This window comes from Camellia sinensis, chromosome 13 (assembly GCF_055761805.1).
Source record: "Camellia sinensis isolate YWXY chromosome 13, ASM5576180v1, whole genome shotgun sequence".
NCBI lineage: Eukaryota > Viridiplantae > Streptophyta > Magnoliopsida > Ericales > Theaceae > Camellia > Camellia sinensis.
In genome coordinates, this window is record NC_138973.1 from 12,191,708 (window position 1) to 12,205,513 (window position 13,806).

The 13,806-nt window shown below is 32.6% G+C and overlaps 1 protein-coding gene and 1 long non-coding RNA gene across 5 annotated transcripts in view; both read left to right on the top strand.

Moving 5' to 3' along the window:
• LOC114302348 (UDP-N-acetylglucosamine transporter UGNT1) overlaps window positions 1-13,806 on the top strand; it is a 199,705-nt gene that overhangs the window by 76,522 nt on the left and 109,377 nt on the right. The window lies entirely within an intron of this gene.
• On the top strand, window positions 947-10,572 carry LOC114266320 (uncharacterized). 3 transcript variants are annotated; one of them, XR_003630628.2, is made up of 7 exons: window positions 947-1,116; window positions 1,317-1,375; window positions 1,469-1,526; window positions 7,427-7,474; window positions 8,152-8,199; window positions 9,529-9,632; window positions 10,307-10,572. It is a non-coding gene; the product is annotated as an uncharacterized LOC114266320 (long non-coding RNA). The 3 variants fall into 3 exon arrangements; XR_014348325.1 differs by having other exon boundaries at window positions 969-1,132; XR_003630629.2 differs by lacking the exon at window positions 10,307-10,572 and having other exon boundaries at window positions 969-1,132; window positions 9,529-9,796.

Sequence of the window (13,806 nt, forward strand, 5' to 3'; positions counted from 1 at the left end):
TGTATAGTAACAAAACGCTGGAAAAATCTATTTTTTTGGGCATCATAACACCGAAGGAATGTAAATTGTTTAATTAGCATTGTGTGACCGAACAAACATTTCACTATCTTTCTCTTCCCCCTTGCTGCGTCCTTCTCTATTCCTTTATTTTTGCTCAAAAAACTATTGGTGTAAAGAGATGAAAGGATTTTGAAGAGTCTTACTTTCGAGTTAATTTTGGTAATATAATAGGTATAATGAGAATCACATTTTTTTTCTAGTGGTGTAATGAGATAAAGGGTATAAAAAGGTAAATTAGTGGTATAAGTAGAATCATTCTTAGGCCTCGTTTGGGAACATGCTATTTTAGTAATTTTTTGACTTTTTGGCTAAAATTTGAGGTAAAAAAAACTAATATATTTGGAATGATTTTTTAGTTTTTTACGAAAAAATGTTCAAAAAGTAGAGAGAAAAGAGAATCTTTGACTTTTTTGTATAGGTTATAGACTTTTTGATTTTTTTAGCAACTTTTAGCTTTTAGGTTAAAACAGACACATGCCAAACGAGGCCTTAGTTTATCCAAAAAATCTTTTTAAAAATGATAAATTACAAACACACCCCCTGAGGTTTACTTAAATTACAAATTACCCTATTGTAGTTCTAAAAATTACATTATATCCCTAAGGTTTCTAATTTCATAACAAATATATCCTTTTATTAATAAATCATCAAGTTAATTAATAATTTTTAATAATGTTAAAATTTTATTTTAATTAATAATTCAGATAATTTTATTATTGTATAGTGAATAGTTAAAAATTTCACTTTTTTAATTAATTTTATTAAATAAAAATTCTGATAAGGAGGTATTTATAATTTTTTAAATTACAAAAAATAATTTATATTTTAAGTAAATCTCAAAAATGCATTTGTAATTTATCATTTTTAAAAAATGGCTAGTATAGCCAAACAAACAAGGTTCGAGTTGTATGTGCTGTTAACCTTGAAATATACACGGTGCATGACAATTAAGGGGTTGTAACCAAACGAAGAGTTTATTGCACGCGGCTATAAAAGGAGACTAGGGTTTTTTGGGTAGGGCACGGAGTGTGCGAAGAACAAGGAGAACAGAAAGAGGTGCGTCAATTTTAGGGTATATGTTGAAACCCCAATCTTTCTTGATTGTTCTCCATGGATCTTTGTTTTTATATATGGATTTTGATTTATTGATTGATGATGATTGCGTTTCTTGGAGTGGAAATCATTCATTCATGGTTTCTTTTCTACTTTGTATTTGTTTTGATTTGATTTGATCCGATTGATTTATCTGTTTATAGAACTAGAAGAATTTCACAGCCAAAGATGAGGCGTCTTTCTGAAACTGCAAAAACGTGGCGTAAGTTTGGGTTTTTGTATTTTTAATTGCTTTGAATTCGCAGCCTTCTTGTTATATATAAATCAAGTATTGAAACTTTTGTTATTGTGCCAGTTGCGGTAATTCCAGTCGCTATTGCTGCAGCTTATGTCGGCCGTCGTGCTGCCGAGTTGTAAGTGTTATTTTTCTCCCATCTGTAATGGTTTAGATAGATAGGTAGATAGATTAATTTACTAACCATTCAAATATGTTTCAGAAACTAGAAACAAAAATCAAATCAAATAAAAACTGATGGCCTGTCCTTGGATCAAGCAAGGATTTTTGGGTAGTGTTTTTTGATTGGTTCCTTATCCAGCCAAATCCTACATCATTCTGTTACAATCTTTGAAGAGGATAAGAGAAACTCACTTTTGCTAGAAAAGAAAAGAAACATCTGTAACTTACTTACCAGCTAGGAAGCACGGATACAGATACGGATACGATACGGATACGGCGATACGGAAAAATTTGAAAAATTAGGATACGGGTACGGCAGGGATACGTTCGTAAAAATATTATTTTTACAATTTTTAGTAATGCAGTATGCATAATAATAAAACCTATAACAAAAGACAACTTAATAAAGAAGAAAGATTCCTATAAAACTAAGAGTTTTCAAGGTCAATAGCTTCAACTTGTTCCCCTTCATCAGTGAATATCACAGGACCTTAGCTAAAGCCAAAAAATCATTATTAAATAAAAATTTCAGCAAATATATTTTTTTAAGTCATCAATGATAACCTAGGAAGTACGGATACGGATATGGCGATACGTCAAAATTTGAAAAAGTATGATACAGGTATGGCGGGAATACGTTCGTAAAAAAAAAAATATTTTTATAATTTTAATAATGTAATATGCATGAAAATAAAACTTAAGGTAAATTAATATATAAAGAGAGAGATTCCTATTAACCTAAAAATCTTCAAACATTCATAAAACATCCAAAACTAAAAACAAAAGCAAATGCAAATTAAACATCATCCTTAGATGCCAACACCAAAAAAAGAATGAGAGCAAAGACAAGAAACGTGAGAGTGAGAAGTGAGAGAGACAACAAGAATACATCAATTTAACAAATTCTATTACTTTAACTCTTACTATATTCCTCTTATCAAAGAGCTAAACAAAATATTATAAGTAATATGTAACTTCGAGTATCCGATACTTCAAAATTAATAAAAAATTAATTAAGAAGTATCCGATACTTTTAAGAAGTATCCGATACGTATCCGCGAGTATCCAAGGAGTATCGGTATCCGATAAGTATCCGATACGGATACGTCTCCCTTTTTGAAGTATCCGTGCTTCATAGCTTACCAGAAGGCACATACATTGTTGAGAGGCTTTTAAAGAGCTTTCTGAATTACCATTTTTAGAAAGAAACTATTATAACTTGGGAAGAAGGACCCTTGCTTATTGTTGAGACTTCTTGATTCATGATTTGTATGCAAATAGTTTGCTTTAAATTATTTATCTACGTCGACAATATACGTAAGCTCCATTACTTGATTTGTCTAGCCATTTTTGGCCAGGTCGAAATACCAATTTTAGGCCCCATTTGAGGACTTACTTTTTTAGCTAATGAGTCAAAAAGTTACTAAATTAGTCAAAAAGCCAACAACTCATACCAAAAAGTCAAAGATTCTCTTTTTTCTCTACTTTTTGCACATCTTTTCGTAATTAGCCAAAAAGTCATCCCAAACATATAAGTTTTTTTTACCTACCTTTTTAGCCAAATAGCCAAAAAGTTACTAAATTAGCCTGTTCCCAAACGAGGCCTTAGTCCTTGTGCATCCTGGAAAACAGTAATCTCAGCAGAACAAAGCTTCAATGAAAAAAAATTAAGGAGGGAATGAGAGAATCATGACATAATCTCTCTACATTTTCATCTCCGTGTGTGCCTTTTGCTCGTGTACAAGTAACAAAGTTCAAATTGAGGAAGTAGATCTCTTCCTCCCACCATCTATTATAAACCATGGCCATTATCTAATTTTCTTGCTTTCTTTGGTTTTTTTTTTTGTGGGTCATGTTGCATTCTTTTGTATGGAATAACACTTGCTTTTTTTATTTATTTAATATTGATCAATTTGGATTTCATCTTTGTATCTAATGAGTTGGGGTCTTCTATTGTTTTGTGCTTTTTTGTTTTTTTAAACTATTAAATGGGTCTGAATCAAACTGTAGTCAGTGCATTTTTCTTCATATTAGGACTTCAAATGATTCCTGCATACATACCATGTGAACTTTAACTACCACCTATGCACGACCCAAACCTGCCTCTAGAGGCTATGAAGCACATATACTTCAAATAGGGCAACGTATCCATATCGTATTCGTATCGGATACCGATACTCCTTAGATACTCGCGGATACATATCGGATAGTTATTAAAAGTATCGGATACTTCTTAATTATTTTTTCATTAATTTTGGAGTATCGGATTCTTAATTTTGAAGTATCGGATACTCGAAGTCATGTTTATTTGTTTTATAAAATTAGAATTGTAACATTTCTTACATAGTAATATAATATAATATAATTGCAAATATAAATATAAGAATATTTTCCTAATACTTTGTTAAGTTCTTCGATAAGAAGAGCACAGTGAGTTAAATAATAAAATTTATCAAATTGATGTATCCTAATTATTTTATGCATGTCCCTTATAACTACATAGAAAGTAAGAATTAACAAGAGAATATAATAATGGTAAAATTAAATATCAATAAATAAATAAGTAAGTAAACTTGAATACAATATTTTTCACTAGTGTCAAAGAAAAAAGTATAGAGACAAGTTGTGAATTGTTCTATTATTGTAATATAAATATATTAAACTTGATATTGAAATGAAATATTTGCAAAACCTATTAAAAATTTAAAAAATAAACAAGTTACTAGCTTAAATTAATACAAAATTCTTAAAGGTTAGTATTTTGCATTATAAAATTACATTGTGGTTTCTCAACGTTCTTTAGCTTGTGTAACTCATTATTAATAATTTTCAAAAATATATTTTTCACAAACGTATCCTAGTCGTACCGGTATCCTATTTTTTTTAGGTTTTGTCGTATTGCTGTATCCGTATCGTGTTATATCCGTATCTTGTATCCATATCTGTGCTTCCTAGCCTAGAGGCTTAGGTCATGACCGGCCAGTAATTCCAGATTACCTCTGGCCTCAATAACAAAATATTATCATAATACATAATCGGGGGATAGCGGAAGTAATAACAAAATATAATTAAGTTCATTGAGCAGTGCTTACATGATAACTTCATAATAGATCAAGTCATTCATTATACCAAAAACCAAACCAAACCAAACCAAGCCAAGCCAAGCATTAAGTCCCATCAAATGGGGTCAGCTACATGAATCATTCTTCTCCACGCGGCCCTATTAAAGGCCATTTCGTTAGGAGTCATTCATTATACCATAATATAATATTTACAATCAAACTTGAACTTTAACTTGATACATATGACTTGTTACATAGTACACAAGTATCAAAAACAAAACAAAAGACTTCATAAAAGGGTTAACAAAAGCTTGGCTCCTCAAAAGACCAAGTAACACTCCATCACGGAGGCACACTAAACGGCTTCACAAGGGTAGACTCCCGAGGCACCTCTAGACTTGTCGTTCCACTTGCTCATCTACATATATATAAGGGAGAGGGGTGAGCTGGAGCCCAATGAGTAATATCAATATAAAGGGTTTGATGAATGAAGACCAATATATCTTGAAATATATTGTTTCGATAATCAAAACAATTCAAATCACATTCATATCAATGCTTTGCGATAATAATAACCATTCAAATCATAATATGTGGTAACATCTATTAGAGTAACAATATGACAATGTGCCGAAGCTAATAGGACCACAAGGGTCAATTCACTAGGACCGCAATGGGTCCATCAATAAGCCTCAATGGGTAATTCAATGTGGACGACAAGGGTCCAACATCAGAGATCTCTGTTTTTCAATTAATCCAATGAGCCATGGTATTGTTTCTCCCAGGCGAGGATCTCACTAAAGGATGCCACGATTACAAATTCAAAAAGGATGTTCATTCATAGATAGCAAAATAAGATTTCAAATAACATTCTTGACTAATTCAAAATACCGTTTGAACATAGCTTTATAAAGACATTGCTCATAGTGGGTTTGTACCGATATAAGCTTTAGGCGACCAGCTACACAAAACACATAATAAAGGCGCACATTGAAACACATTGTCTTAAACGACAATTGTATCTTAATTCAATTCCCTTATATGTGGTCCTAATTATTCTCTTCCCTAACGATGCCTAAACAATGCCCAAGAATGCCTAGAGGTGCATGAGAATGGAAATATGCAGTTAAAAGTATTTTTCGAAAGTTGTTGAAATAGGGCAGTTCGCTCGAGCGCACTGTTGGTCGCTCGAGCGGACCATTTGGTCTGCAAAAGTTCTGGTTGGTCGAAATGTAGGCTTGATGATCGCTCAAGGAAAGTGCAACGTATCTGCAAAAATACTAGATGCATGCTAAGTGCGCTCGAGCGACGAGTTCATCGCTCGAGCGAAGTGGCCGAATTCTGGAATTTCCAGAACAAAATTGAAGTTCAAAAGCATGAATTTAAGTTGCATAACTTGCATGGCTGGTCCCAAAAGCATCAAAACTCTTTGGAAAACATATAAACACAACTCATTTGAATTCACAAGTTCAAAACCTTTGCCAATTCTCAAAATTAAACTCAAAACCTTGTAAATCTACCATGCATGGATGAAATTCAAATCTTTTCTTTCAAAATATGAACATATGAAGTGATGAGTGAAAAATTATGGAGAATCCTCTAAGACGTCAAGTACAAACTCCATGCATGTATGAATTGTTGGAAATCATGCTTGAAGATGATGAATTGTGTATGCATGTTCTCAATTGACTCATTTCTTCCATTTTCCTATCAATTACATGAAGATTACTCTTATTATTACATGAATTCAACTCCTACATGAATTATCTACAAGAGTTATGATTGTAATTCAAACCTAGAGCTTGTAATTGAAGGTCGGTAGCTTAATTCTTCACAATTCTTCTTCTTCTCTCTAAAGGAGTTGCCCTCTCCCTCTCTCTACAATTTCAGCCAAATATGTTGAAGAAATGAACTCCTAAACATGCTTATAGCATATATATAGGCTAGATTAGATTAGGCTAATTAAGTAGGATTAAGGCTAATTAATCTAGGTTAAGTTTAATTAATCCTATTCAATTCTATTTTTTTTTGGGTGTTCATTATTTTTTTAGGTGTCCTATTCAATTCTAATTGATTTATTCTAATTAATTGTTTGAATCAAATTGTAATTAAACTTACCATGTGATTCTAAATATTCTAATTAGCCTATTGAACTAGTTAATTTTGATTTGTGAATTCGCTAAGGCTTTCAATTTCAGATTCGAAGTAAGCATTCAAACAGATATTCTATAAATGAACAGATAAACACAAGATGAAACAAATATTCTCAAATAAATAATATGCAAAAAAATGATATGCAAGTTGGGGTCGTCACAACCTAGCTCTGATTTTCTCCTATTTTCTTCGTCAAAGAACAAATGGAGTAATACAAATGCATAGCTTAACTATATAAACTTTCATTCTTTTTGTCCGACTACTAAAGAAAATATGTTAGTGAAACTTAGTAAACTAAATTATTGATCATATTATTGTTAAATATCATTTTCATTAGTTCAACTTAAAATGATGACTGTTTTAATCATTTATGCAGAAAATGGCTTCATTTGGTTATATTTTATTTGAATTATAAGTTGTAATACCTGTTTAATTATGAATTCACTACAATTTTGCCTACATATTAGAATTATACTTTTTAGCAATGTATTTTGTATATTTCTCAAATTACACCCATTGATTTGTCCAACTTATGACGGCATTCAATTGCATGCCTTGCACGCAGCCTGCTTGACTAGTATTGATCTAAGTATAAATACTTGGCATAATCTATCTAATGTTGACCAAATTCTTGCAACAGGCACAACCAGGAAATTGAGAATTGGATGGCAATAGAGGCAATAAATTGGTAGGGGTACTTTTTTTTTTTCTTTTTCTTCTCAATATGAATATTATTTTATATTGATTTTAGATTGCATATGATATTCATGGTTGATGTAATGATTCTACTATGTGTAAAGTTGGCCTTCTCATATTATTTAGACTAAAGTTAAATTTTTTGAAGGCACTTTATATTTTCCCAGCAATGGAATGTAATCTTTTGGGCCATAGACTGGATGCATTGTGATTCGTGTGCTTCTTGATCTCCCCGGTGTCCCCTTAAAAAGACTCTGGTATTAATGTCTAGTGCAATACTTGGTGTAACTTTTAGCATGAAAAGCAAGATGTGTTGATGGATCGGCTCATTTATGTCCCCATAATATTGGGTTTTTCTCCTCCTTCTGCTCTCTCTCTTTCTTGAGCCTTCAATTGAGATTAGGTAGTTGGGTGGTCTAGATCATGATTACGTTTCGGCATATTGAAAAGTTTTATTGTGGTACTCACAGTGTATCTTAAGCTTGAGCATATTGAAAACCTTCAGCATACTTGGTGTATTTTGTATATTTCTCAAATTAAACCCATTGATTTGTCCAACTTATAACGGCATTCAATTGCATGCCTTGCACGCACCCTGCTTGACTAGTATTGATCTAAGTATAAATACTTGGCATAATCTAGCTAATGTTGACCAAATTCTTGCAACAGGCACGTCCAGGAACTTAAGCAATGGCAAATGGAACGGCAAATGGAACGGTAGGGTGTACTTTTTTTTTTTCTTTTTCTTTCTCAATATGAATATTATTTTGTATTGATTTTAGATTGCATATGATATTCATGGTTGATGTAATTATTCTACTATGTAAAGTTGTCCTTGTTATATTATTTAGCCTAAAGTTAAATTTATTAAAGACACTTTATATTTTCCCAACAATGGTATGTAATCTTTTAGGCCATAGACCGGATGCATTGTGATTTGTGTGCTTCTTGATCTCCCCGTTGTTCCCTTAAAAAAGCTCTAGTATTATGGTGTAACTTTAGATATAGCATTACAAGCAAGATGTGTTCATGAATCAACTCATTCATGTCCATAGTTATCAGAATCCTGATCCGGATTGTAGGATCTTACAATTCTATGATTTTAGTTGGGCCAAACAATCTAGATCACACTAGGATCTTAAAGTTATTACGATCATATTCATAAAATCGTGTAGAATCGCATACGATCCCAATTTTACTACGATTCCGATCTTGACAATTTTTTTTGTTATTATTTGTTTCTTGTATATATGTATGTATGTGTATATCTATATAAAAAATTTGACTCTAAACACTTTTTTCAAATGTCTCTTCTAATTGATGTTAACATAAAAGATGTGTTATATCAAATTAATCATTTTTCTTTAATCTTTTTAAAATTACGTAACATATATTATCATTATTGATAATTTTCATTTTATTTTACATTGGAAGTAGAATCTTACTATACTCGATCCGATTCTACGATCCGATCCACAAGTTCCTTCCAACGATCCCACGTAGGATCCTAATTTTAACAACCTTGTTTATGTCCCCATAATATAGTTTTTTATTTATTTCCCTTCTGCTCTCTCTTTCTTGAGCCTTCGATTGAGATTTGGTGGGGTGGTCTAGATCATGATGACGTTTCAGCATATTGAAAGGTTTTATTGTGGTACTCACAGTGTATCTTAAGCTTGAGCATGTGTCTGAAATAATTTCCAAAGAAGCTAAGTTTTGAGATTGTACCATTGGGGGTTGTTTCAAAATTATAGGGCCGTGGTTGTTCTCCCTCCTACAGCTGATTAATGAACCAAGCTACATGAGCTCGATTCGTGCTCTGCTCGTTAAAATCTTGTTTAAAGCTGAGCTTGGATAACCTACTACTCGGATCGAAAAGTTTGTATGCACTATGAAAAATCAAATTTAATTGTGTATGTCAAGTTATTTGTGCTATTGGTGTTTAATCACTTGCAAAAGCAATTCACATTTGTTTGGAAATATATGGTGTTATCAATATTTGTTCTGATGTTGTTTCTTGGCCGTGTTTGATGTGTTTTCTTTCAGCAAGAGTAACAGGGCAAATACAGTTCGCGGAGATGCAGTTGGTTCGAAGGATGGAATTTAGAGCATGCAGTACTCTTTCATTCTGTTCTGAATGAAAATACATAGTAAGTTATCATAAAATAGTGATGCATATTATATGGATGTTAGTTGCTAGCTAACGTATTTACTCTTGTGATACATTACTTTATGTATGTTTGGTAAATATGGACTCTTGTTAGTGTGTTCGGATCCTCTAGAGTGATATGCATGAAGTGATTGTGAAGTGAAATGATGAAGGGGTGACACGTGTCTCACTTGTGAATGACATTTTTCTTTTATTAAAATGATGTCGTTTTGGTTAAGGAAAACCAAAAATTCTCAAACAAAGAAACCTTATTCTTCTCTCTCTCTCTCTCTCACTGCCCAGCCCCTTTCCAAATGGGGTGCAACTTCTTTTCTTTCTTTCTTTTGTTTGGTTTTTTTGTTCTTTTTTTGAAGTTAAATCTTGTTTTATTTTTTGACTAATAATTTTTTTACATCAAACACACTAGGTACTACTGTTTTTGCGTTTTTATTTATTAAAACAGTGGCGACTCTCTGTCTGGTTGACTGCTACTCTTCTTCTAGCCTTATTTTTTGTTGTTAATATTTTTTTCCTGAATTGCAAAGCCAAAATTATACAACAAAATGAGATTTAGTGCATGAGAAGAAAGGGATTATAAGGTATATTGGTGTATTAGCTGCTTGAGCCTATTGAACTTCCTGTGTTTTCTTCATTTTACAATTGTCATTGCTGCAGAATTTTCTTCTGTATCAAATGCGAAACTTGTCAAATATCGAGGCATCATAGTGGGTTCTCTCATTGTTATGGAAGTGCCTATGCATTGTTTGAGCACTCTCAGATTGCAATAGTGCATCAAACAATATACCAAGGATGAGTCAAACTGACTTCACTGTTCTTAATGAGACTTCTATTGTTATTATTCGGTTCTCTCTTAACGGCTAATTTACATGTATTGTATAAAGCTTTCACTACTATTAGTAAAGGTGTTTCCTTTTGAGACATGTTTTGTGATACGAAATTATCAATAGCGTCTCCCATGTTCATATATTAGGGATAACTTGTACTTAAAGGCACTTTTTGCAATTTTTTTTAGTATCATGCACTCTATAAGAATTAATTAAACTAAATCAATAATTTTAGTACGTTACAGAAGTCAATTGTAATAAATCAATTAAAATGACAATAATTGTACCGCAATATAAAACTTTACACATAAGATGCCTTTTAGTAAACTTCATAATTATAGTTTAAACATCAAATTTTAGAAATAAAAATGTTATTATGTTTAGCATAAGCAAAGATAGAATAATGCTATATGCACAAATTAACATACTAATTAGTGTATTAATAGATGATATGATATAATTTTAAAAGTTGAGTCTTGGTAATTTATATAATTGGTGAGGTCATAATTTTGAAGTAACAATGCCATAACATATATTTATACACTAATTGGTATACCAATTGATGCGTGTAGTACTACTGGCAAAGATATCCACGTTAAAATGGCACAAACAAAGAGACCAATGGACAGGACGAGCACCATTACACCCTCACCAAACATGCATACTCTTTGCCGAGTAGAAATGATGTCGCCGAGTAGAAATGATGTCGCCGAGTCGACACCGTTATGATAAGGACGTTAGAAACAACATTCACTTCAACATTCTCTCCGCCGAAATGAGGTTCCGAAGCATCATTTGTCAAGAGAATTGCACTTCATTCAGCAAACAAAATATATATATTAAAAAACAATGAATGTAAATAAACATAAAAAAAAAAAATAACATAAAATACAACAGCCTTGAGGAATCCAATTACCTAAGTTCCATTTGCGTTCCTTCTTCCTTGGCAATAATGGATGCATTAAATTTGCCTTTGATAGTTGTTTGGCACACCTATGCATGAAAGCATCAAATTTGCCTCTGCTATACCATCAAATTTCTCCATTCCCTACATCAAATTGGCTCGACAACATTATTCGGCCAACATTGCTTACTCGGCAAGACTACTTGGCCACATATACGTCAATCGGCTCCCAAGTCGAATTTGCACAGCCACGGGACTGTTTTTGGACACTCGGCACCACGACTCCATCACCACGCTCATCGGCAATGATATTCATCACTAACGGTTCAATTATATATCATTTTCAATTGATATTATGGCTTAATTCATTTAATGTTTCTTGTGACAGTGGATATCATTTATAATTTTATTAATTTTGATCATGAAAATATATTTTTATAGAATCAACTGTTACTAATTTGTTGATAATATTATGCATGCAATACATTTAGAAAAGAATCTAGTTTCTTTAATATATATAATTCAATATGTTAATTGAAATGTTTTACTCTATTTACAATTTTCTTTTAAAATTTTTAATTCAGGAAAAAATATATAAACCTTCAAATTGGAAAAATAATCATGTTTAAGGTCAAATTAAAGATTAATATTTCTTTTCACAATCTAATCAATTTAAAAATCAGTAGATCAAATAAAGGTGTAAAAATGAGATATGTACACTGTAAATATTTAAAAAAATAGGGTCATCTTATCTTAGGCGTGCGCCTAAATTGCCTATTAATTGTGCTGCTAGTGTGTATGACCAAGAGCATCTCTAATGGTCCAAGTCATATGGCTTTGTCAAAGCTATCTGTTGGTTTGTTAGAGTGCACAAAAGTCAATTTTTGGCTATATTACTTCAATGGAGGCTTGTCATTTTGGCATAATTATTTGTCAAATTCAACTATTATGTGTTAACGTCATGGAAATTGGGATGACTTCAACCCAACCCAACCCAACCCAATCAGATCTAACCTTTGACAACAAGATGGCTTTGGCTCAAGATTTGGCTTCTACCAATTTTTTTCTAGAGCAATAGCACAACATTGGTGCATCAATTTTGTGAAGCGAGGCCATTTTTTTGACTTTGGCTAAATCCTAGACCCTTAACTCTAAATCCTAAACTAATGGCCCAATCATTGGAGATGGTCTAACAAAGCAGAATTGAATGACCAACATTCTAAATAAGAGTGTTAAATGAACCAAACTATTAGAACTTGACTTGCGTACAACTTGTTCAATTAATACTTTTTCAAGATTGACTCATTATGTAAACAAGTTAAGTTTGAACACAATTTTAAATTTGTTAAGTTTTCAAGCCAATTTTGAACAACCTACTACTCGGCTCAATAAGCTAATATGTAGTATAAAAAACTAAGTTACTCAAACTCAATTTGTGTTAACAGAAACATGTAAGAGAGAGAGAGAGAGAGAGAGAGAGAGAGAGGGGATAGGGTTTCGCGTCGTGTCTATGACTCATACGAGCTCTAAGAACTATTCTCATTAAGAAGAATCAGATGTTTCAGTCCTCAAAGGTTAGTCATTTCATTCCAGAAAGCTTCAATCTTGTGTTCTCATAGCGTCAGGATTCAATTTCTTCATTTGAATCACTTCATTGTCTATGAAATTCCTCCCTATTTTCCCCAACCTGTTTGCTGAAAATGGGTAAGAAATTAAGAAACAAGAGAGGTAGCTCATCCAAAATCTCACTTAAAGAATTCCATTCTAGCTTGGTGCAAAAGAAATTGGGCCCTAATAGTTCAAATCAAGCCAATGGTAAAAAGCAAAATAATATAGACTATATGCAAAGGCAATTAGAACTTGAGTTTGAACATGATAATTTTGATATTGAAGAGACTTATTGTGATCCCCCTGAAGCTTACAATGCCATGGTGGGTTCTAGTGTTTACCATGGCTCTTCCTCATAACAAGACCTGGGCAAAACAACCATACTTGAATCAATAGGGGATATTGAGATAGCAATAAAGGGAAGTACCCCTACCACAAATGTGCAAGACTATAAGGAGACAAAAGGGCATGCTCAGGTTCAGATGTCATGTGTAGAGGGGTTGGTGGGTGCTATGGACTCATCCGATCAGATTGAAGCAGAAATAATCCAAAGTCATAGTTCCAATGGGTTGGGTAAGTCTTCTTCCCATAATGTTATCTCTACGCCCTGGAGTGGTTTATTTAAATCTGAGATTGCTAAGAAGAAAGTAGTTAGAAACCTTAAGAGATACTCGATGGGTTATGATAATGATCAACTTCAAATCCCATTGGAAATCTCTAAAATTGGGTTTAAGCAATGGGAACATGCTCTTGTGGGTTATTTTATTGATAGAAAATTATCTTTCTTCCAAGTGAAGACTTGGGCTTGCAAGTTATGG